General features: G+C 37.7%; 1 protein-coding gene and 1 pseudogene across 5 annotated transcripts in view; one reads left to right on the forward strand and one right to left on the reverse strand.

Moving 5' to 3' along the window:
• The window catches only part of DGKH (diacylglycerol kinase eta), a 212,010-nt gene that overhangs the window by 152,982 nt on the left and 31,924 nt on the right, over positions 1–27,104 (reverse strand). The window lies entirely within an intron of this gene.
• Positions 12,855–27,104, forward strand: part of LOC143679513 (histamine N-methyltransferase pseudogene) — a 39,192-nt pseudogene continuing 24,942 nt past the window's right edge.

Genomic DNA, 27,104 nt, shown 5'->3' on the forward strand with positions numbered 1-27,104 from the left:
CTGAGACAAAATCCATTAATACGTCTCATACAGCAATTCACAAAGGCTACTCTCAACAGAAACTCCAAACAGCAGAATGAGGCCAACTTATAGAACTGACTCAACTATGGCTCCCAGAGTCCTCAGCTCATCCAGATGTAAATAAGTCCTCAAGAGTGGGCTGATTTCAGACACTCAGGATGTGGCCCAAATGCAGTCTATTATCCACCACAAATGGAGCTCAACTGACCAGTTGATCTTTCCGTTATTGGCAATAGGATGGGCCAAAAAAGAAATCTCCACACCCAATGGAGAAGCATTCCATGGCCCACTCTCCCCTATATACAAACATAATTGGAAGGGGTACAAGTCACTCCAGTTCAAGATCTGTTGTCAAGCTTGATTTGGACAACTATTCCAGTGATTTAGTTAAGCCACCTGGGCACTGTCACAGAGTAGCTGCAGTACTGATAGCCATACATGGCATAACCCAAGACTCCGCATAAACTTGTATCAATCAGACTGAGGTAAAGTTATGCCTGTCTGTGTGTTTATAAACGTATAAGAGGCTCCTGATGATGGCATCAGGCAGCAGAATAGTTCTGAACTGTCCAGGGCTATGTGGGTTTTTGTTTTTGTAACACATGGATGGGATTATAAACCCAGCAGGGAGTGAGACTGCCAGTCCCACTTGCCATTTGAGTGGACCACAGGACTGTTCTGCCATGCTGCTGCTAGATCTAGGGACAAAAAGACCATTAAGTGCATAGCCATCTGAACCTCCAAGAGTCTACAGCTTTCCCTCCTCAGTGTCGCTTTCCCTCCACAACCACAAGATCAGTGTATCCAATCCCAGTAGTTGTAGCTTCACAATTTTTTTCTGGTCAGATCTGGGACACACAGATTATTATACTTGCAAGCTAATAAGTATACTGTTACTGGTTCACAAATGCTATAAGAAATGAGACTCCTGGATCAGAGACAACCAATGTTATAACTCACAACACAGTAAGCATCATGTTTGCATCAGTTCCCTTTGCCCCGAAACTCTGCAGGGGCAGTAGATAAGGTGCTAGTCTGCAAACACAGCAGGAAGACAAACACTTGAGTTTGGGAAATCCACCAGTTTATAGCAAGGAGTAAGCATGCCTGTTTTTTCGTCTTAGAGGGAGACATAACTTTATCCTTCACAGCTGCTCACCGCAAACACAATCCTGAGAAGAGGCCCAAGTAAACAGCAATCAGTCTTTCTTGGAATACCCAGCAAGGTAAGAGCACGAAAGATATATGGAGGCCTGTCTCTCCCAATGGTCAATCGGCTGTAGGGTTTTTCATAGACCTTCATCAGACTGAGAAACTTCCCTTTTACCCCAAGTATGCTAAGTTTTTATTGTGAATAGGTGATGAATTTTATTTTATGCTTTTTAATGAATCTATTGATATTACCATATGTTTTTATTTTTGTAGTCTCTTAATATGTTGAATGGAAAAGTTGAGAAACTAGGGCTGAGAAATTTGGGTAAGTGCACTCAATTGCGATCATCCCTAAGGCCTGCTGCTGTGCAATGGCCCAGATAAGGCAGCTGAAAAGCGACAAACCTCTGCTTCAGAGAGGAGGGGGAGGCAGTCCTCTCAGACCCACAGTCTAGCACTCCTGTGCAGGAACCGGGAGCCATTAGACTGGTTTTATCCCTGCTGCAGTACCCAGTGCCTATTCTCAACCCCGAGGCAGGCATTAAGGGTGCCTGGACTTGGGGGAGTCTGGGAAGTCCTCCCCACAGAGGAGAGGGGGACACACAGCAGAACTGTTCTGACAATCGGCCAGTGAGAGAAGATACTCTGGGTCCCACGGCTTCGATCCTCTCTTCATAGGGGCTCAGGGTGTTCACTGCATACACAAAGCAGTGAGGCAGAAGTGAGGGGGCTGCATTGTAATGCCAGAAAGCATTCCCCTACCCTTGAGGCAATCTTGCTAGCTGGCGAAAAGCAGAGCATTCCTGTGCCAGCCTCTCACTGCAGCTGAACCTCAGTCCAGCAGCCCCGAGTCTTTCCACACGGGAGTCTGGGAATCACCACACCCATCATGCCTACAAGCCTGAGTTTGTGATACTGGACAGTGCTCATTCCCGATCCCCAGAGCTGGCTGCTTTCAGCACACCTGGGGGCCTGCAGCCTTGACTGGATTTTCACCTGGTCTGGACCCTGTCCAGTGGGCTGCCACAGTGGGGGAGGGGAGGGGTTGTAGAGAAGAGGTGGCCCAGCAGCAGTATCTGCTGGAAATCTAGGAAACTGCAGACTGGCAAGCCGTTTCTCTACCCAGCTTCCAATAGACTTCAAAAAGACTGCTCCCCTAAGACAGCCTCTGACCTTGCTTTAGCTAGGAATTACTGACAAAGGAGAACTTCGACATAAACCAAGTAAAAACAAAACATTAGACGAGCAAGGGAAAGTAACTTTCAAAATAACCTTACCAAGATAATCAAATGCCAAGAAACCAACAACAAAAAATCATAAACCATATGAAGAATAAAGAAGATAAGGACAAGACAAATGATCAAAATAAAAAGCCAGAAAAGACAGAATTTGGAACAATTAATCAAAGATGTTCATTCAAATCTTCTAACAATTTCAATGAACTGTCTAAAGAGATAAAGAACATCAAGAAGACACCAGAAAAGCATAAATAAGAATTTGAAAGAATAAAAATAATAGCAGATCTTACAGAAATGAAAGATACTACAGATCAAATTAAAAATATATTACAGAAGGTGCCAAGATGGCAGCTTAGCAAGGTGTGCAATTTAGTTCATCCTTCAGAACTATTACTAAATAACCAGAAACAGTACAGAACTGCTCATGGGGCACGTCAGTGATCAGACACACAACGTACCCCAGTCTGGACCAGTTGGACCAGCAGTGAGCACCCCCAGAACTGTGAGTTCCCAAAGCCATGGCGGCCGCCACCCCTCCCCACAGGCTCCTTCTCAGAGGGGAAAGGAAAGGAACTTTACCAGCAGCAGGGGCTGAGCGCAACTAAGCTTCAACTGTGGAATTAATTAACAAATTCTGACAACTAAAAATAGGCCCCCAGCTCAGGTGAGCATGGTCAAAGTGGAGGTTGCTCATTTTTGCCCTGGTGGCAAGGAGGCAGGACTGACCGAAAAAGGAAAAAAAAAAAAAAAAGAAACAGAGGTTTCTGTGGCTGTGTTTCTACAAAGGCTTGACTGCCCTTGGATACAGCGGCAGGACTCCTCAGGCTGCAACTGCCCCAGGCATAGGCAGAAACAAGCTTGTTTGAGGGCTTGTCTGGAGCCTGTGCCTTCCCCGAAGGGGAGGGGTAAAGTGCAACTCAGGTGGAATCCCTCCCTTAAGGAATTCAGACACTGGACCTTGGTAATTTGAAGGCATTAAAACCAGCCTACAACCTCTCCTCTGTCTCCACCATGTTCCCAGCAGGGAGAGTCTGCCAAAGTTAAAGGTATCATATCATATTATGCTGGTGGGACCTGCAGGCAGACAAGCACCGCATACTGGGCAGGATAAGAAAAACAGAGTTCAGAGGCCACAGGAAAGTCTTTCAACCTACTGGGTCTCACTCTCAGGGAAAACTGATGCAGGTGACTCTTTCCTCCTGACAGGAGGCCAGTTTGGTCTGGGAAAATCTGGCTGGGGTCTATAATATCTAAGTAGACCCTCCTAAGGGTGGGGTGGGGGAGGCACCACACAAGCAGGGCAAGAAACAAGAAAGCAAGAACTGAAAAATTCTCCTCTGTTAAACAAAACCTAAGCTCAAGGTCCAGAAAAAGCTGAACTGAATGTGAAAGAACAGACAGACAACAGATTCATCCAGCAAGAAAACCCTAGGTAAAAGAAGTGAAAACAATCTCTAGAATAAATTAATTAAGGTAATTAAATGCCTAGATGCCAGCAAAAAAAAAAAAATCACACTAGGAAAACTGAAGATATGGCCCAGACAAAGGAACAAACCAACAATTCAAATGAGATATAGGAGTTGAAACAATTAATTCAGAATATAAGAACAGACATGGAAAACCTCATCAAAAATCAAGTCAGTGAATTGAGGGAGGATATAAAGAAGGCAAGGAATGAACACAAAGAAGAAATCGAAAGTCTGAAAAAACAAACCCCAGAACTTATGAGAATGAAAGGCACAGCAGAAGAGAAGAAAAAAAAAAGGAAGCCTACAATGGTAGATTTCAAGGGGCAGAACATAGGATTAGTGAACTGGAGGACAGAACATCTGAAATCCGACAAGCAAAAGAAAATATAGGGAAAAAAAAGGAAAAATATGAACAGGTACTCAGGGAATTGAATGACAATATGAAGCGCATGAATACAGGTGTTGTGGGTGTCCCAGAAGGAGAAGAGAAGGGAAAAGGAGGAGAAAAACTAATGGAGGAAATTATCACTGAAAATTTCCCAACTCTTATGAAAGACTTAAAATTACAGATCCAGGAAGTGCAGCGTACCCCAAAGAGAATACATCCAAAAAGATGTATTCCAAGACACGTACTAATCAGAATGTCAGAGGTCAAAGAGAAAGAGATAATCTTGAAAGCAGCAAGAGAAAAGCAATCCATCATATACAAGGGAAGCCCAATAAGACTATGCATAAATTTCTCAGCAGAAACCATGGAAGCGAGAAGACAGTGGGATGATATATTTAAATTACTAAAAGAGAAAACTGCCAACCAAGAATTCTATATCCAGCAAAATTGTCCTTCAAAAATGAGGGAGAAATTAAAACATTTCCAGACAAAAAAATCACTGAGAGAATTTGTGACCAAGAGACCAGCTCTGCAAGAAATACTAAAGGGAGCACTAGAGACAGACACAAAAAGACAGAAGAGAGAGGTGTGGAGAAGAGTGTAGAAAGGAAGACTATGAGTAAAGTTAAAAAGAAGGAAAATTAGATATGACACATAAAATCCAAAAGGCAAAATGGTAAAGAAAGTACTACCCATACAGTAATAACACTAAATGTTAATGGATTAAACTCCCCAATCAAAAGACACAGACTGGTAGAATGGATTTAAAAACAGGACCCATCTACATGTTGTCTACAGGAAACACTTCTTAGACCCAAGGATAAACATAGGTTGAAAGTGAAAAGTTGGGAAAAGATATTTCATATAAATAACAACCAGAAAAGAGCAAGAGTAGCTATACTAATATCCAACAAATTAGACTTCAAATGTAAAATAGTTAGAAGAGACAAAGAAGGACACTATGTATTAATAAAAGGAACAATTCAGCATGAAGACATAACAATCATAAATATTTATGCACCGAACCAGAATGCTCCAAGATACATGTGGCAAACACTGAAAAGAGAAACAGACACAACTATTATGGTAGCATAATAGTTGGAGACTTCAATTCCACACTCTCATCAATGGATAGAACATCTATACAGAGGATCAATAAAGAAACAGAGAATTTGAATAAAACAATAAATGACCTAGCCTTAACAGACATTTATAGAACATTACACCCCACAACAGCAGGATACACCTTTTTCTCAAGTGCTCATGGATTATTCTCAAGCATAGACCATATGCTGGGTCACAAAGCAAGTCTCAATAAATTTTAAAAGATTGAAAACATACAAAACATATTCTCAGATCATAAAGGAATGAGGCTGGAAATCAATAATAGGCAGAGGGCAAGAAAATTCACAAATATGTGGAGGCTCAACAACACACTCTTAAACAACCAGTGGGTCAAGGAAGAAATTACAAGAGAAATCAGTAAATATCTCGAGGCAAATGAAAATGAAAACATGATATATCAAAACTTATGGGATGCAGCAAAGGCAGTGCTAAGAGGGAAATTTATTGCCCTAAATGCCTATATCAAAAAAGCAGGGCAAAAATCAAGGAAGTAACTGTCCACTTGGAAGAAGCAGAGAAAGAACAGCAAACTAATCCCAAAGTAAACAAAAGGAAAGAAATAAATGAAATTGAGAACATAAAAACAACTGAGAAAATCAACAAAACCAGAAGCTGGTTCTATGAGAAAATCAATAAGATTGATGGGCCCTTAGCAAGATTGACAAAAAGAAGAAGAGCGAGGATGCAAATAAATAAGATCAGAAATGGAAGAGGAGACATAACCATCAAGCCCACAGAAATAAAGGAAGTAATGACAGGAAACTATAAACAACTTTATGCTAATAAATATAACAATGTAGATGAAATGGACAACTTCCTAGAAAGGCATTAACAACCAACTTTGACTCAAGAAGAAATAGACGACTCAACAAATCAATCACAAGTAAAGAAATTGAATCAGTCATTAAGAAGCTTCCCAAAAAGAAAAGTCCAGGACCAGATGGCTTCACATGTGAATTCTACCAAACATTGCAGAAAGAACTAGTATCAATCCTGCTCAAATTCTTCCAAAAAATTGAAGAGGAGGGAAAGCTACCTAACTCATTCTATGAAGCCAACATCACCCTCATACCAAAAAGATACTACAAAAAAAGAAAACTACAGGTCAATCTCTCTAATGAATATAGATGTAAAAATCCTCAACAAAATTCTTGCAAATCGAATCCAGCAGCGCATTAAAAGAATGATACACCATGACCAAGCAAGATTCATTCCAGGTATGCAAGGATGGTTCAACATAAGAAAATCAATTAATGTAATACACCATATCAACAAATCAAAGCAAAAAAACCACGTGATCATCTCGATTGATGCAGAAAAGGCATTTGACAAAATTCAACTTCCTTTCCTGTTGAAAACACTTCAAAGGACAGGAATACAAGGGAACTTCCTCAAAATGATAAAGAGAATATATGAAAAACCCACAGCTAACATCATCCTCAACGGGGAAAAACTGAAAAATTTCCCCCTAAGATCAGGAACAAGACAAGGATGTCCACTATCACGACTGTTATTCAACATTGTGTTGGAAGTTCTAGCCAGAGCAATTAGACAAGAAAAAGAAATACAAGGCATCAAAATTGGGAAGGAAGAAGTAAAAGTCTCACTGTTTGCATATGATATGATACTATATGTCAAAAACCCCAAAAAAATCACAGCAAAACTACTAGAGCTAATAAATGAGTACAGCAAAGTGGCAGGATACAAGATCAACACTCAAAAATCTGCAGTGTTTCTATATACTAGTAATGAACAATCTGAGGGGGAAATCAAGAAACGAATTCCATTTACAATTGCAACTAAAAGAATAAAATATTTAGGAATAAATTTAACTAAAGAGACAAAAGACCTATACAAAGAAAACTACAAGAAACTGTTAAAAGAAATCACCGAAGACCTAAATAGATGGAAGGGCATATATGTTCATGGATTGGAAGACTAAATATAGTTCAGATGTCAACTCTACCTAAATTTATTTACAGATTCAATGCAATACCAATTAAAATTCCAACAACTTACTTTTCAGAAATAGAAAAACAGTTAACCAAACTTATCTGGAAGGGCATGGTGCCCCGATTAGCTAAAAGTATCCTGAGAAAAAAAAAAATGAAGTCGGAGGTCTCATGCTACCTGACTTCAAGGCGTATTATGAACCTACAGTGATCAAAACAGCATGGTACTGGCATAAAGATAGATATATTGACCAATGGAATTGAACAGAGTGTTCAGATATAGACCCTCTCATCTATGGATAATTGATTTTTGATAAGGCAGTCAAGCCAACTCACCTGGAAGAGAACAGTCTCTTCAATAAATGGTGCCTAGAGAACTGGATATCCATATGCAAAAGAATGAAAGAGGACCCATATCTCACACCCTATACAAAAGCTAACTCAAGCTGGAGGGAACTGCCTGAAAATGTAGAGCTGTGTTCCAGTAGCCATGTTTCTTGAGGATGATTGAATAATGATACAGCTGTCACAATGTGACTGTATGATTGTGAAAACCTTGTGTCTGATGCTCCTTTTATCTACCTTGTCAACAAAGGAGTAGAACATTTGGAATAAAAGTAAATAATAGGGGGAACAAATGCTAAAATAAATTTAGTTTAAATGCTAGTGATCAATGAAAGCAAGGGGTAAGGGGTATGGTAGGTATAATCTTTTTTTTTTCTTTCCTGTGTTCGTTTTATTTCTTTTTCTATTGTCTTTTTATTTTTTTCTGAATTAATGTAAATGTTCTAAGAAATGATGAATATGCAACTAAGTGATGATATTGTGAATTACTGATTATGTATGTTGTTTTATTTTGTTTCTTTATTTTTTTAATTAATAAATAAATTAAAATTAAAAAAAAAAAGAGCCTTCAAGCAACAGGTATGAACTTAGTAGAAATTACATTCCCCACATCTGCTCCATCCCACCCCACTACTCTGTTAACAAGCATCTGAGTGAGCCAGGGAATTGGCGGAGGTCACAGTGAAGCCAGAGTTTACAGACTAGAAATGCGGTTCCATGTCGTGAAGACAAGTTCTCAAAGTCCGTGTGAGGAGAGAGGCCTCGAATCCCTCTGAGGCCCACTCACTTCTACACCTGGGTCAACTGCAAGCTGATGGTCTTTGTTCCTCACTTCTTCACCTGTAACTTTGAGTACCAACTCCTTCAATCCCCTTGCTTCACAGAGTGTGATCCATGAACCATTAGCATCAGCATCACCAGGGAGCTTATTAGAAATGAAGACTCTCGGCCCAGACCTGTTGATATAGAACCTGCATTTTAGCAAGGTCCCCAGGTCAGCCGTGTGCACGTTCAAGTTTGAGGAGCCCTTGTCGACTGGCTCATTGTCATGGTTAGGGACATGTGTCGACTTGGCCAAGTTGTGGTACCTGTTTATCTGATTGGGCAGGCACTGGCCTGTCTGTTGCAATGAGGACATTTCATAGGATTAGGTCATGATCACGTCAGCTGCATCCACAGCTGACTCCATTTGTAATCAGCCAAAGGGGAGTGTCTTCTGCAATTAGTGATGCTAAATCTAATCATTGGAAGCCTTTTAAGGAGGACTCAGAGGAGAAAGGCTCCATTCCTGCTATGGCTGGTGAGCCTCTCCTGCGGAGTGCATCCAGGCCATCCATCGGAGTTGTCAGCTTCACAGCCTGCCCTGTGGATTTTGGACTCTGTGTTCCTGCAGTCACGTGAGACACTTTTATAAATTTTATATTTGCAAGTGTTCCCTGTTGATTCTGTTTCTCTAGAGAACCCTAACTAATACACTCATGAAGACAACCAAGAGGCTCTAACTTGATCTATTTTGGGTAGAGAAGGAAGATGTCAGCTGAGATAGTTGCATTACCATTTGTCCTCTGCTCTTCCCACATATATTTATTTGCTCCATACTTTCTATTTTATTTTCACCAACTTCTTGTAATCATTTAAAAAATCAAAGAAAATACCCCAAACACCTATAAAATGTACTACTGATGCATTCCAAACATTGAGACAGTTAGATAGAGTAAAAGATTTGGGGGGTAGAGGTGAGGGGAAGAACGGCCAGTGTTTACCAAACCCATACTTTGAAATCAATATTGTTCTTTACATTTTCAGCTGGGGAAACTGAAGTCAGGCAGCTGGGCTAAGACCATGCAGTGGACCGGAGAGCCCTGGTTCAGCCCAGCCCAGCCCATGCCAGCCTCCTTTTGAAAAGTGCTTCGATTCATTTGCTTCCAAGATGCTGAGTGGGAAAGGGACTCTCTCCACACTGACTAGGAAGAAAGACAAGAGGGAAGGCTTTTGTATACTAAAAGACAACTCCATAAATGTCTCAAACTTTGGATGTCCTCCCTTTTAACCCAATAATTCTACCTCCATATTAGACTCTGCATCTTTTACATAGTATTATCACATTGAGAAGAAAATAAAAAACTTCAGATGTGAAAAAAAAAAAGCTAACTCAAAATGCATCAAAGACCTAAACAATAGATCTCAGACCATAAAACTATTAGAAGAAAATGCAGGGAACTATCTTATAAATCTTATACTTGGAGGCAATTTTATAGACCTTACACCCAAAGCAAGAGCATTGAAAAAAGAAAGTAAGAAATGGGAACTCCTCAAAATTAAACACTTTTGTGCATCAAAGAACTTCATCAAGAAAGTAAAAAGACAACCTACATAATGGAAGACAATATTTGGAAACAACATATCGGATAAAGGTCTAGTATCCAGAATTTATAAAGAGATTGTTCAACTCAACAACAAAAAGACAGCCAACCCAATTACAAAATGGGCAAAAGACTTGAACAGACACTTCTCAGAAGAGGAAACACAAATGGCCAAAAGGCACATGTAAAGATGCTCAACTTCCCTGTCTATTAGAGAAATGCAAATCAAAATCACAATGAGATATCATCTCACACCCACCAGAATGGCCATTAGCAATGAAACAGTAAATGACAAGTGCTGGAGAGGATGTGGAGAAAGAGGCACACTTATTCACTGTTGGTAGGAATGTCAAATGGTACAACTACTGTGGAAGGCAGTTTGGCGATTTCTCAAAAAGCTAAATATTGAATTGCTGTATGACCCGACAATTACATTGCTAGGTATCTACTCAGAGGACATGAGGGCAAGGACACAAATGGACATTTGCACACCAATGTTTATAACAGCATTATTTACAACTGCAAAGAGATGGAAACAGTCAAAATGTCCATCAACAGACGAGTGGCTAAACAAACTGTGGTATATACATACAATAGAATACTATGCAGCTGTAAGACAAAATAAAATTATGAAGTATATAACAGCATGGATGGACCTTAAGGACATTATACTGAGTGAGATTTGCCAGAAACAAAAGGACAAATACTGTATGGTCTCACTGAAATGATCTGACATTAGTGAATAAACTTGGAGAATTTCATTGGTAACAGAGACCATCAGGAGACAGAAAGAGGGTAAGATACTGGGTAATTGGAGCTGAAGGGATACAGATTGTGCAACAAGACTGAATGTAAAAACTCAGAAATGGACAGCACAATACTACCTAACTGTAATAAAATTATGTTAAAACACTGAATGAAGCTGAATGTGAAAATGATAGAGGGAGGAGGGCTGGGGGCACAAATGAAATCAGAAAGAAAGATAGACGATAAAGACTGAGATGGTATAATCTAGGAATGCCTAGAGTGTATAATGATAGTGACTAAATGTACAAATTTTAAAAATGTTTTTGCATGAGGAAGAACAAAGGAATGTCATTACTGCAGGGTGCTGAAAATAGATGGTAATTAATATTTTAAAATTTCAACTTATGTGTGAGACTAAAGCAAAAAATGTTTATTTGGTACAAAATTTATATTTTGACTAGTGCATCTCCCAATATAACTTATGTAGACAGCTTAATTGAACACCGTAAGTACATGGAACCTTGAGTAGGACATGAGATTTTGCTGGTTTGTCCAGCGTGATTTGAACAGTGAATAAAAAAGTATTTACACAAGTCCCCTTTACGGAATGGTGAGAAAGGGGGAAAATCCAACTTCCCCAAGTTGAATTCTTGATATTCTCACAAGCAGTGTGGACAACCAAAGCTATAGGCTGAGCCCCCAGTCTTGGGTTTTGTTCATATGAAACTTAAACCCACACAGGAGAGGCCAACCCTACTTAAAATTAGGCCTAAGAGTCACCCTCAAGAGAACCTCTTTTGTTGCTCAGATATGGTCTCTCTCTCCAGCCAACACAACAAGCAAACTCACCACCCTCCCCCTGTCTATGTGGGACATGGCTCCAAGGGGTGTGGACCTTCCTGGCAACATGGAACAGAAATCCTAGAATGAGCTGAGACTCAGCATCAAGGGATTGAGAAAACCTTCTTGACCAAAAGGGGGAAGAGTGAAATGAGACAAAGTGTCAATGGCTGAGAGATTCCAAACAGAGTCTAGAGGTTATCCTGGAGGTTATTCTTATGCATTAAGTAGATATCACCTTGTTATTCAAGATGTAATGGAGAGGCTGGAGGAAACTGCCTGAAAATGTAGAGCTGTGTTCCAGTAGCCATGTTTCTTGATGATGATTGTATAATGATATAGCTTTCACAATGTGACTGTGTGATTGTGAAAGCCTTGTGTCTGATGCTCCTTTTATCTACCTTGTCAACAGAAGAGTAGAACATATAGAATAAAAATAAATAATAGGGGGAGCAAATGTTAAAATAAATTTAGTTTAAAATGCTAGTGATCAATGAAAGGGAGGGGTAAGGGGTATAGTTTGTATAATTATTTTTTCTGTTTCTGTTTTATTTCTTTTTCTGAATAGATGCAAATGTTCTAAGAAATGATCATGATGATGATGATGTAACTATGTGATGATATTGTGAATTACTGATTATATATGTAGAACAGAATGATCAAAATAGGAATGTCTGTGTTTATTTGGTGGGGGGGTTTTGGTATATAAAAAATTAAATAAAATAATTATAAAAATAAAAATAAAAGGAATATATATATATATATTACAGACAAACAGTAAATTTGAGGAGGCAAAAGAATAAATAAAGTAGAGGACAGAACAACTGAATTCAAATGCACAAAAGAACAAATAATGAAAAAGATCGAAAAATTTGAATTGGATCTCAGGGAAATGATGGACAAAACATGAAGTGCATAAATATAAGAATCACTGGTGATTCAGAAGAAGAGTAGAGTAAATGGCTAGAAAGATTACTGGAGGAGATAATTCGGAAAAACTCTCCAACCCTTATAAAAGACATAAATATGCAAATCAGAGAAGTCCAATAAATTTCAAACAGAATTAACTCCAATTAGACACACTTCAAAACACAAACTAATCAGACTACCAAATATTGAAGAGAAGCAGAAGTCCTGACAGAAGCAAGAGAAAAGCGATCACCACAAACAAGGCAAGCCACATAAGACTAAGCACTGACTACTCACCAGGCTACATGGAGGTGAGAAGTCAGTGGTATGGTATATTAAAATTATGAAAGAGAAAAATTACCAGCCAAGAATTCTTTATCCAGCAAAGCTGTCCTTCAAAAGTGAGGGAGAGTTTAAAATTTTCACAGATAAGCAAATGCTGAGAAAAACTGTTAACAAGAGACCTGCCCTGCAAAAAAATGCAAAAGGAATTCTGTTGGCTGAAAAAATAGACAGGAGAGAGACTTGGAGGAGAGTATAGAAATGATAATTATCCATAAGGAAAACTAAAAGGATAAATAGGAAAATACTAGATCTGACAAATAAAGCCAAGTGATAAAGTGGATGAAGCAAGGAGAGCTTTTATGCAATAACATTGAGTGTTAATGGGTTAAACTCACCAATAAAAAGCACAAATTGGCAGAACGGATTTAAAAAAATACAATGCATCTATATGTTGCTTAGAAGAGACAAATTTTAGACCCAGAGATACAAAAAAGGTTGGAAGTGAATGGATGGAAAAAGATATTTCATGCAAGCAATAAGCCAAAAAAAAGCAGGAGTAGCTAAACTTATATCAGATAAAAACAGATTTTAGATGCAAAGGTGTTATAAGAGACAAGGAAGTACTCTAATGTTAACAAAAGGGATAGTCAACCAAGAAGAATCATAACTGTCTATGCACCCAATCAAAGTGATTTAAAGTACATGAGGCAAACACTGGCAAAACTGAAGCGAACAATAACAATCCCACTAATAGCAGGAGATTTCAACATACTACTCTCTTCAATAGACAGAACTAGACAGAGGACCAACAAGAAAATAAAAAACCTAAATAATAGGATAATGAATTAGAACTAACAGACATATATATATAGATCATTGCACCCCAAAACACCAGGATATACATTCTTCTAAAGTGCTTATGGAACATACTCCAGTATAGAACATATACTGGGGCACAAAACAGGTCTTAACAATTTTTAAAAGACTGAAATTATTCAAAGCACATTCTCCCATCACAATGGAATGGAGTTGGAAATCAATAACTACAGAAAAACTAGAACTTTCACAAACACATGGAGGTTAAACAACACACTCTTAAACAATTAGTGGGTCAAAGAAATTTCAAGAGAAATCAGTAAGTATCTGGAGACAAATAAAAAGGAGAATACAACATATCACAACCTATGGAATGCAGCAAAGGCAGGGCTGAGAGGGAAATTTATAGCTCTAAATGCTTACATTAAAAAGGAAACAAGAGGCAAAATAAAGTTTCAGTGGTTGAGAGATTTCAAACAGAGTCAAGAGCTTATTCTGGAGATTATTTTTATGCATTATACAGATACTCCTTTTTAGTTTATGGTGTATTGGAATGGCTAGAGGGAAGTACCCAAAACTGTTGAATGTGTTCCAATAGCCTTGATTTCTGAAGATGATTGTGTAACTATATCGCTTTTACAATGCGGTGTGAAAACTTTGCTGATACTCCTTTTATCCAGGGTATAGACAGATGAGTAAAAAAATATTAAATAAATAAATAAATAATAGGGGAGATACGGGGTTAAAAAAAAAACTGGTAGATTGAAATACTAATGGTCAATGAGAGAGAGGGGTAAGGGGTATGGGATGTATAGTTTTTTCTTTTTATTTCCTTTTCTGGAGTGATACAAATGTTCTAAAAATGATCATGGTGATGAACAGACAACTATGTGATGATGTTGTGAGCCATTGATTGTATACCACTGATGAACTGCATGTGTGCTTAAGATTTCTCAATAAAAACATTTTTTTTAAAAAGGAAGCAAGAGCTAAAACCAAAGGTCTAATTGACCAACTGAAGAAACTAGAGAAAGAGCAGGAAACAGACTCTAAAACAAGTAGAATAAAAGAAATATCAAAGAGTAAAGTAGAAATAAATGAACTGGAGAACAAAAAAAAAACAGAGAATCAATAAAACCAAAAGCTGATTCTTAGAAAAGATCAACAAGATTGACAAACCCTTAGCTCAACTGATAGAGTTAAAAAGAGAGAATATGCAAATAAATAAAATCAGAAATAGGAAGGGGCTCCTTACCACGGATCCTAAAGAAATAAAGATCTTAAGAGGACATTATGCACAGCTATATACCAACAAACTTAGATGAAATGGACAATTTCTTGGAAGCTGTTTTGGTTTGTTAATGCTACCTTTTAAAGGACTCCAGTAAACTAATCAAGACCCACCTGGAATGGGGGGAGTCACATCTCCATCCAATCAAAAGGTCAAACCCAAAATTGGACATGCCACATCTCCATGTAAGTAATCTAATCAAAAGTTCATATCCTCAATTGAGTGGGTCAATCTCCATGGAAACAATCTAACCAAAGTTTCCACCCCACAATATTGAATCAGGATTAAAAGAAACATGGCTGCTCTATGATTGGCTCAGGGAAAAGGACATGACTTTTCTGGGGTACATAATAATTTCAAATTGGCAGAGAAGTACACGCACATCCTATACTGACTTAAGAAGAAATAGAAAACCTCAAGAAACCAATCACAAGTAACGAGCTTCAGTCATCAAGAAGTCCCCTACAAAGAAAAGCCCAGGTCAGATGGCCTCATAGGGGAATTTTATCAAACATCACAAGAAGAATTAACACCATTTCTGCTCAAACTCTTCAAAAAAAATTGAAGTTAATATCAAATCTAATAAAGTTCTAATACTAAAACCTAATAAAGATACTAAAAGAGAGTAAAACAAATACAGCATCTTCCATGAGGAGCTTGTTTACTGAACACAGCAGATATGTCGACTCTTTCCAGAGGTTTCTCAACAATTCCACAGAACACCAGTGAATGCAAAAATTCCTGGACAAGAAGCCACCAGACATAATCTGTTTTCGGATCAGAAACACAAAATCAGAAATTAGGATACTAAGCACTGGGAGGAGGTGCAGCTGAAATTGACTTTCAAATTCTCTCCAAAGTACAGATTCAATGCCCAGGAGTCCATATCAACAATGAAGCTGTTGAACCAAGTGTTGAACAAATCGCCAAATACTAAGAGCTTGTAGCCAAGACATCAAACTGTTGGTATACAGTCATACATAGTATCCTCTTAAAAGAACATAACATTCATTTGGCATAAGGAGACATCACCTGAATATCAAAGTAGATGAAGAAAAAAGAGTTTAAAAAACAGGACTTTATTCATATAATTCAGATGCTATATTACATAAAAGACATCCCAGCTGCCTTGAAATTCTTGCATAGTCTGTTAGCTTCCAGTGCTAAGATTCTCATTACTCTTGTGTCAGGAACCAGTGGCTGGGACAAGCTGTGGGAAAAAATATGGATCCCGTGTACCTGTGAGTATATCATATTGTCTGACCTCCAAGAGATGCTGGACAACTTGGAGATTAAGTTTAAGTGTTACAACCTTCTGTCTACCATCGACATATCTGCCAGTTTTATTGACGGCAATGAAAATGGAGACTTACTTTGGGATTTCTTGACAGAAACCTTCAACTTTAACACTATGGCACCACCTGATCTCAAAGCAGAAATTCTGAAAGAGCTACAGGAACCTGAATTCAGTGTAAAGAAGGAGGGTAAAATTATTTTTAATAACAGTCTTTTTAATAACAGTTATTTATTAAATAAACAGAATTTAATAACAATAAATTCTTTAATAACAACCACTTTCACAGTGGTTGAGGCATAACTAATCAGTCACAAACAAGTATTCAAAAATTTATCTGGAGCAATATCAATCATTATTTCTCTGTAGGAGTTACAAATGCATCCCACGATGTTGTAAATAAAGCATATGTGAAAATCTAGAAAACTCATAGACATTCTTGCACTTCCATATAGAATTTTAGGCAGTACTGCTCTTCTTTATTTGTCACTCCTTCTTGTAAGCAGAAAGCACATGCAGGATAAATTACCGCATAATCTGGATGAATGAGGCAACTGACTTTAACTGGTTACTGACAATAAAATCCTTTTCATTTTCTGGTTGTAGTGGAATTTCTTTGAATACCAATAAAGTATATGCTTAATGATTCTTTGAGAGAAAAAAAAGATACTTCAAGAAAGGAAACCTACAGGCCAATCTCTCTAATGAATATAGATACAAAACTACTCAACAAAATACTTTCAAATTGAATCCAACAATACATCAAAATAATTATACACCACAACCAAATGGTGTTATTTCAGTCATGCAAGGATGGTTCAACACAAGAAAATCAATTAAGGTAATACACCACACTAACCAATTCAAAGGGGAAAATCACATGATCATCTTGATTGACACTGAAAAAGCATTTAACGAGATTCAGCATCTTTTCTTCATTAAAAATACTTCAAAAGGTAGAAATTGGTGTGGGCCACGGTGGCTCAGCAGGCAGAATTCTCACCTGCCATGCTGGAGACTGGGTTCAATTCCCGGTGCCTGCCCATGCGAAAAAAAGAAAAAGTAGAAATTGAAGAAAACTTTCTCTATATCATCAAGGGCATATATGAAAAACCCACAGCCAACACTGTACTCAATGTGAAGAGACTGAAAGCCTTCCCTCTGAGACCGGGAATGAGACAAGATGCCCACTGTCACCACTGTATTCAACATTGTGCTGGAGGTTCTAGCAAGAGCAACTAGGCAAGAAAAAGTAAAAAAAAAAAAAAAAAAAAAGCATCACAATTGGAAAGGAAGAAGTAAAACTCTCATCATTTGCAGCTGACACAATCCTATATTTGGAAAATCCCAAGAAGTCTTCAAGAAAGCTACTTGAGCTAATAAACAAATTCAACAAAGTGGTGGATACAAGATCAATACACAAAAGTTAGTAGTGTTTCTATACACTAGGAATGAGCTAATTGAGGAGGCAATTAAGAAAAAACTCCATTCACAATAGCAACTAAAAGAATTCTAGTACCTAGGAATAAACTCAGCCAAGGATGTAAAGGACTTGTAGTCAGAAAACTACTAAATAGGAATGCAAAGTAGTTCAGTGGTAGAATTATCACCTGCCATGTGGGAGACCTGGGTTCAATTCAGGCCCATGCACTTCACCACCACCACCATCACCCTCCAAAATGTTTTTTCAATTAATGGTACTGCAATAATGGGATACTCACATGGAAAAAGAATGAAATGGGATCCCCATCATACAACATACAAAAAAAAAAGAAAACTACAAAACATTGCTTAAACAAATCAAAGAAGACCTAAATAGGTAGAAAGACATTCCATGTTCATGGACAGGATGGCTGAATGATTTTCAGATGTCAATTCTATCCAAATTGGTTTACAGATTCAATGCAGTACCAAATGAAATTTCAACAACTTACTCTGCAGAATTGGAAAAGTTAGTTATCAATTTTAGTGGGAAGGGAAAGAGGTCACAAATAGCCAAAAATATCATGAAAAAGATGAATGAAGTAGATGGTCTTACATTTCCTGACTTTAAAGCTTATTATAAAGCCACAGTGGTCAAAACAGCATGATACTGGCACAGAGATAGACATATTGGTCAATGGAATCAGAATTGAGAGTTCAGAAATAGATCCTCAGATCTATGGTCAATTGATTATTGACAAGGCCACAAAATCCACTGAACTAGGACAGAATAGTCTCCTCAATAAATTGGGCTGAGAGAATAGGGCATCTATATCCAAAGGAATGAAAGAGGACCCCTACCTCACACCCCATTCAAAAATTAACTCAGTGTGGATTAAAGATTAAATATAAGAGCCAGCACCATAAAACTCCTAGAAGAAAATGTAGGGAAACATCTTCAAGACTTAATGGTAAGAGGCAGCTTTTTAAACCTCATACCTAAAGCACAAGCAATGAGAGAAAAAAATAGATAAATGGGAAATTCTCAAGATTAAACACTTTTGTGCTTCAAGACTTTGTCCTAAGAGTGAAAAGGCAGCCAACTCAATGGGAGAGAGTAATTGGTAACTATATATCTAATAAGGGTTTGAAATCTAGTATATATAAAGAAATCCTACAATTCAACAATAAAAGGACAAACAACCCAACTATAAAATCAGAAACAGATATGAATAGACATTTTTCCAAAATGAGGAAATAAAATGGCTAAAAAGCACATAAGAAGATGTTCATCTTCATTAGCTATTAGGGAAATGCAAATCAAAACCACAGTTTGATACCATCTCACACCTATAACAATGGCCACTGTTAAAAAAAAAAAAACAGAAAACTACAAGTTTGGAGAGGATATAGGGAAATAAGAACACTTATTCACTGTTGGTGGGAGCATAAAATGGTACAGCCGCAGTGGAAGATAATTTGGTGGTTCTCAGAAAACTCAATATTGAGTTGCCATAGGACCCAGCAATACAGCTACTTGGTTTATTTCCAGAAGATCTGAAAGCAGAGAAACAAACAGACATTTGCATACTGATGTTCATAGTGGCATTGTTCATAATTGCCAAAAGATGGCAACAATCAAACTGCCCATCATCAGATGAATGGATCAACAAAATGCGGTATATACATATGATGGAATATTATGCAGCAGTAAGAAGAAATGAGGTCCTGAAATATGCGACAGCATGAATGACTCTTGAGGACATAATGTTGAGTGACATGAATTAAAAAGAGAAGGACAGATATTGTATGATTTCACTATATGAACTAAATAGAACATGTAAACCCAGAGCCTTACAAATAGAGACTATAGGATACTGTGGTCGTTAGATTCAGTTGTCTACTTGGCCAGGTGAAGGCACCTAGTTTTGTTGCTGCGGACATGAGCCAATGGTATGTGAACCTCATCTGTTGCTAATTACATCTGCAGTCGGCTAGGAGGTGTGCCTGCTACAATGAATGATGTTTGATTTAATTGGCCGGTGCTTAAATGAGAGAGCACAACGTAGCACAGCCTAAGCAACTTGGTATACCTTATCTCAGCACTGGCAGCTCAGCCCAGGCCTTTGGAGATGCAGAAAGGAATCACCCCTGGGAAAGTTGTTGGAACCCAGAGGCCTGGAGAGAAGGCCAGCAGAGACCATCCGTGCCTTTCCATGTAAGAAAGAACCTCAGATGAAAGTTAGCTGCCTTTCCTCTGAAGAACTAATGAAATAAATCCCCTTTTATTAAAAGCCAATCTGTCTCTGGTGTGTTGCATTCTGGCAGCTAGCAAACTAGAACAGATGCATAGAAATGGATGTTAGAGAAGCAGTAGTGATTACCTACTGTGTTCAGAATGTATCATAAGGTTGAAACTCAAAATATTTGGAAACAAATAAGGGATTAGGGTAGCTTGTTACTGGGAATATAAGGAATAGTGCTGTATTGTAGGGGGGTTTGGTTGAAAGATGTTGTTTAGAGCCATGTATGTTACCAATTAACACTACAAATTTAAATAAGAACTTACATGAACTAGAACAAATGTACGGCACTGGTACGTAGAGTTAATAACAGAGCGGTATGTCGGAGTAAAATGCCTATCGCAAACTACAGACTACAGTTAGCAGTGATACCTTAAAAGTCTTTCATCAGCAGTAACTGGTGAACCACACAACACTAAGGTTCAATAATGAGGGGAGATAAGGGACATGGGGTGTTTTGGGTTTGGTTTTGTTTTTTTTGTGACTATTTGATCATTTTCTTTCTGGGTAATGAAAATGGACTGAAAGTGAGTCTGATGACTGCAAAACTAAGTTACTGTGAGATACTGACAGTGTAATTTGAATGGAGTATATGATAAATGAGTGTATCTCAATAAAATCTGAAAAAAAAAGAAAATGTTATGTTGTTAAATGAAATTTTTAGTAATTACAAAAAAATAAATACCAATAGGTGCAAGGGCAGTTCACTGGTAGAATTCTTCCCTGCCATGCAGGAGACCTGGGTTTAATTAGACCTCGTACATCCCAAAAAACAAACAAGCCAAACAAACAACAAAAATTCAACAAATCGTGCTGCAATAATGGGATATTCACATGGAAAAAATAATGAAATGTGACCTCACCATACAGCATACAAAAAAAACCAAAACAACAACAACAAAAAACTCTGTCTACATTAACCTCCACCAAAAAGCCTGGGTGATGTTTCAGAATCTGAAACCCTGGAACTGTTTTTTTTCTCTCTTTGAAAATGTAGGTTCTAGTTTACATTTTTTTCCCTGAACAATCCATTCTAACCATCCAAACGACTTGCTCTGCTACAAATCTATCATCCTGGATCGCCTCTTTTAACACTTCAAGATGTATATTTGCTACATCACAGCAGAAGTTTTAAAAGTTTTCAAACTTCAAATTAAAATCACTGTACTGTTCTCTTTATACCACTATTTCTCAAAGTGTGCTCCACGGAGCCACAGTCATCCTCAGCAGTTTATGAAGAAGTTTCCAGGCACAATGGCCATTTTTGATAAAGAAGGTGGGAAATCCATGAATCTATTTTGCTCATACACATTTCACAAATATGAAATGTTGAAATAATACAAAAAATAGTATTAATGATTTAAAAGTACTTTTATTTTCTAAAGACTATTATTTTCTATGAGTGCTGAATCATATACTGATATTTCCTTTAGCCTCTAATACATTAGAGCAGCTAGAAATAAAAACCTAAAACTGTGGAATTGTAACCCATACCAAACTCTGAAATCTGTTCTACAACTAATTGCTGAGATTAACTTTGAAATTTATTGCTTTATGCATATATGTTATTTAAAGAGGAGGAATATAACAGAAAAGATAGGATTTAACAAATGAGTACGACTGTTGAATCATTATATTGATATTTCTGTTGATCTCCAGTGTCTTGGAGCAGCTAGAAGAAAAAATGAAAAATCGTGGAACTGTAAACCATACCAAACCTTAAAATCTGTTCCATAACTACTTGTCAAAATGTTCTTGGAAATTTATTGTTTTTTTGTATATATATACTTCACAATAAAAAAAAGTTTAAAAAATAAAAATAAAGACTTATTTCCTCAAAGTTTCCACGCATACGAAGACTGTTAGTCAATACACCTCAGCTATAATTCAGTTAGTGATCCAGCTTGTCTCAGCTAACATTTTTATGTCACTTACACTAATATAACCTAAATTTACATTTTTTCTTCTTGTTTTGCATGATATCCCTAATTCACAGAAGGGATTAGTGGCTCAAAATGGATGCAGCTTGATGTTTAAAAGAAGGGACAAAAATAGCAATGTAAAGTACCATGAGCAAAAATAATAAACAGAAATCCAGGGTGCATGGAGAATATCCATTATGGGATTAAAGGTTATTGTATACTAAGAATAATCAAAATATGTCCACAAGATTAATAAAGCAGGATGAATTTGGCCTTTATCGTCTGTTTTCCAAATTTACTATACTTCCCAGATAGACTCAGAGCCTCAGCAACTATAAAGTACTTGTCATTTTGCCAAAACACTGCCAACCCCAATTATTATAGGTATATTGCAGCAAGCAGAAATCTAGCATGTTTAAGTTACTGGCTTAAAAAAACAAAAATTCGCCTTTAGCATTTCCCACAACCTACACAAGATACTGTTAACTGTAAAACTGCACAATATATCTAAAAATATATCGGTTTGAAAGATAAGCATAGAAGATATTTTAATATTTGTTCAGACTGAAAAGAATGTAGGCAATACTTTAAACTTAAATATACTCTGCTTTAAGCTTAAATATACTGAAATACATTTTTTAGGTAACTACATGTTGTTATGTTTATGTGAAGTTAACCTAAATACCAATTTTTTTCATTGTAAAACTCTTGAAGATGAATGAAGCTATTGTTAATAACTTCCTGCAAAAATCCTGGTAGTTTTAAATATTTACACCTAACCTAAAAACACAAGCACTTTCATATACAACACTGAATAGCAGATGGGATCATTTCCTACTATGTAATATCAAAGGAAAAAAAGAACAGATTGTACGATTTCTGTTTGGACAGCAGTCTTATGAACAGCACAGAGCTTCCAAGAGAGATACCTGTGAATAAACACTGCAGAAATGTGGTTTGTTTGGTTTTTTTAATCACTGTATGGCGCAAGCATCTGTAAACATACAAAGTACAGATATGCATAAACATCTATGCTGTTCTTTATCTATTTGCTAAGTGTAGGTGACCCAGAGCCTTTTTATATCAATAATGACATGGTTTGTTATTAAAATTTAGTTATCAGTTTCGATCGGCTTTTTCACTTAACCTGAGCTCATATTTGGTCTCTGTCTAGGGTCACAGCCTCTACCAGGGAATAACCACAATGCTCCCCAGTTACTCAGGCTTCTCAAAACTGGATTTACTCCCAACTCCACTTTCATTTCTTACAGTACACAGTCCTAAGGCAAATATGGTAAGTTTCTGAGATATATTTACTTTCTTTTCCCCCCCTTTTGCTGTGTATTCTTTTCTCAGGATTTCTCTTTCTTTTAAGCGTTAAAAGACCGGGAAGACGTCTGTCCTAGTAGGCGTGCCCTAGAAAAGAGCCCCAGGCAGCAAAAGGAAGGAAGGGATTAAGTGAGGAAAGGAAAGGGGTGAACACTGTACAGGGGGGTGGTTGGATGGGCCAGACATGGATTTGTTAGAAGCCATAAATTGCCCCAGAGCAGCCCACAGGGGAGGAGAGGGCGGTACCCCAGGCAGTTCCCTGGGGGCACCGTCTCTCCGTGGAGCTCGCTAAACCCCCAATCTCTGCGTGAGACACTCGGCAGGTCAGGGCTGGCAGCACGGGGGAGGAGGCGCTAAGACCCCAGAGTGTTCTCCGGGCTCCCTACCCTAGAAGAGCGAAATATTACTGCCTTGCATCTGTACAGTCCTTTATGTGTTTAAGTCTCTCCACTTGAGTCTCACAATTGAATAAAAGGTACTATTTTACAAACGGAAAAAGGCGTTTCAGTGGCCTCCCAGTGTCATCTGCTACTTACTGGTTTCATGCCAGTAAAATCCAGAGCCCCCTCCAGCACTGCGCATTCCGCACAGCCCCTCCAGACTGTTCCCCAATTATGTCACAAGTTCCTTTGAGACAAGCAGCACATCTTATTTTTTTGTTTGTTTTTGCCTGCCAAACATTTTTAAATGCTAACAACTGGCAGCACACGAAGAGTGCCAACTTAAAAATAAACTTCCTCACTTAAATTCATTAATTTTTAAAAGTTCCCATGATCGTCACAGCTTTTGTTTTGTTTGTTTTTACAGAACAAGGGTCCCAAAGTACCACATACATTCAAATTAATTACTAGGATTACTCTTGCTAAAGCTAAGTTTTCTAGGTCTTTTTCCTGAAGACCAAAAACAGGAAGAGAGTTTCACTTATAGGAGCCTCAAGCCCAAACCCAATTAGCTCCCCATTATCCCAGATATTGAGAAATGACTACTCAAATTCACATTCTTTAATTCATTTCAAAAGAATTTCAACAAGTCCTATAAGGGCCCCAGGGGTAAAATCAAAGCAAGGTTTGAAGGCTCTAGGGGAAAACAGCTATAAAGTGACAATACAATTTGCTAAGTGTAAGGAAAAGGAGACCACAGAGAACGGTAGCACACATAGGAAGGGCAGGTAACCCAGCCAGAGAGATGTCAACGCGGAGTGTTCTTCTCTTTATCAATGGCATAGCCAACATTCGAAAACCTGGTAAAAATGACGATTTGAAAATGTTAATGTGACTGCCTGGAACAAGCTAACATTATTTTACAAATATTAATTTGGCTAAAGGACGAGAGGGTACTGCCAATGTTGCATGAGATCAAGGCAAAACATTAAAAAAAAATTTTTTTAACTTTAAAAATTGGGGCTCTGCCTAGAAAATGCATTAACACTGGGGAAAGAAACTATAAGACTATAAAGAGAACGTGATGGGTGAACAACATTTGAGATAATAAGCCAAACAATATGACAGTAAACATTAGAGAATATGAAAATCCTAAGAACATAAAGATGGTCATTAAAAAACCTGTTGGAAGGTCTAGAATTATTTTGTGCAATTATTGCTACCAAAAAAAAAAAAAAACAATGTTTTTTGGCTCTTCTTTAATAAACTCAGTTCAAAAGTCGTTTGTTGGGGCTGAGCTATGTGGTCAGAGACCAAGCAGGGTAAGGGGTGGTGTGCTGGGTAAGGGCAGTATCCACGCAGCCCAGTGGAGGTGGGAGGCTCCCTGTGGTGAGAACAGCTTCTGTGCAGGAGAGGGCACAGAGGGGATGGGCTACCTACAAGTTTGATCTGATAAGTGAATAAACACCAGCCAGGTTTCTCATTGTCAGAAAAGGGAGAAAACTCGACCAACCCCTGGATTGGCATGGGAAATATCAGTGTGAACTCACAGTTTTCAATATGAATATGGAGATGAACCTAGATGCAAATGCATATTCAGCTCTGACCACTGAGAGGGCCTGGGAGCAGTGACACCCCGACAGCAATGAGCACACCCAGTGCTCAGATTCTGGTTTCCTCACCAGAAGGGACCAGGGCTCCTTGGAGAAAGGGCTGATGTTAGGCCGGTGTATGGCAAAAACAAGAAGAGCCTGGGATATCTCGTTATGCCAGAAAGTAAAGATGTGCTTAGAGAACAACGGACACATCAGTAAAACAGAGAAGCTAGTCTGACGGGGCTCCTACTGACCTGGGACAGTTTAGGCATCCAAAAAAATTATAATAGTAATACCTTATAACCCACTGAGCAAAACAGAAGACACAGTCCATGTTGATATATGTAAAAATAAATGAAAGGATAAATGGAGAAAAGAAAGTCTTTTCTTAGTAGAATGGCAATGAATATAAATATAGAAATACATTTACATACAGAAATATAAACAGAACATAAATATAGAAAGAATGATGAAATTCGAAAAACCACTTGGCAGCCATTACAGTAACTATTTCAAAGTAAAAATTATCTCTAGCGTTTTAAAATATGTATATAATATGGTAAATTTTGAATGAAGAATGCTCTGAGCTTTTGTTTCCCAGCATCATGTGGCTGAAGAAGCATTAAAATACGGAGACAGACTTGCCAGGTTACTGGCTGGATCTGGGACAGGCTCTTAGTTTCTTCACCTGTGAATGGATGTGAACTAGATATGTGGTTTTGAACTTTTAAACTCAAGAACACCTTCTCCAAATAAAGTCATATGAAAACACAATATTATAAAATTCAGATAAATAATTGGGATTAAAATGGGAAAAAATGTAAAACAATAATTAAAATGAGTATATATGCTGCAAAATGCCCAGAAATCTGTCCATTTCATATTTCAAGGGAAAAAAAAGTGTAGGATATGAAAAAAACTAGTTATAAAGGCTTCTGGTCTAACAATATCGTCCAATAGACATTTCCCTTATTTACAAGTCAAGTTTAGTACCTTCTAGAGAAAGATTGCTGACGAATGAGTTGATTCAGAAGTTAGTCTTCAAAAGAATATTATTGTCAACAACTGTGAACAGTTCACTCATTTTCATTACATCAAACATAATTACCACTCAAAGGATTGCACTAGAATATTGCTTAGTTATGGGCTTAAATTGAAAGTCATGATATACTAATTAAGGAAATTAAACTGGCAGGGAACTTGGAGGTCATCTGGTCTGATCAGAAGCCCATCTTGTAATGACAAGTGCTTATCTAGCTGTGCGGTAGGACACTCAGCACCTCATAAGATACAGTCATAAAGGTACAGAGTTGATCTGGGACTAAAAAGTTACATACCTTTCTTAATACTCTCACAATGGATCTGAAAAATATTAGCTATTTTGTGGAATGCACCATGCCAAACAGCATAAATAAAAAGGGTACCACTAAAGGAGGATGAAGAAATCTAAACTACAGTGTTAGAAGAGCAGCTCAATTTTTCTATTTGGTTATAGTGAAAAAGTAAGACACTAAATTACTGAACTTCAAGGATAAATAAGGAATTGTTGGGGCATCCAGACGGATAAAGCAATGTGGGAAAATTAGACTGTGCTCGGATTTCTCCAAATGAATTAAAAAGTCAGAAGACAATGGAACAAAATTTGAAAGAGAAGGAAAAGGGGACCCAAGAATACAATGTATAGGCAATATCATTCACGTACAAAGACAACAGGCATTCTCAAGCCTAAAAGAACTAAAAAAAAAAAAAAAAACCCTTAGCCATTCTTGAAAGCACTACTTGACAATGCAATCTAAGCAATTAACAACTGAGTAAAATAAAAAAACTCAGGATTATAGAAACTGTATGAAATGATGTCTGGGGAGCACTGAATCCCTTCGAATTCAAAACAATAGAAAAAAATACTAGCGTGTTGGGT

This window comes from Tamandua tetradactyla, chromosome 4 (assembly GCF_023851605.1).
Source record: "Tamandua tetradactyla isolate mTamTet1 chromosome 4, mTamTet1.pri, whole genome shotgun sequence".
NCBI lineage: Eukaryota > Metazoa > Chordata > Mammalia > Pilosa > Myrmecophagidae > Tamandua > Tamandua tetradactyla.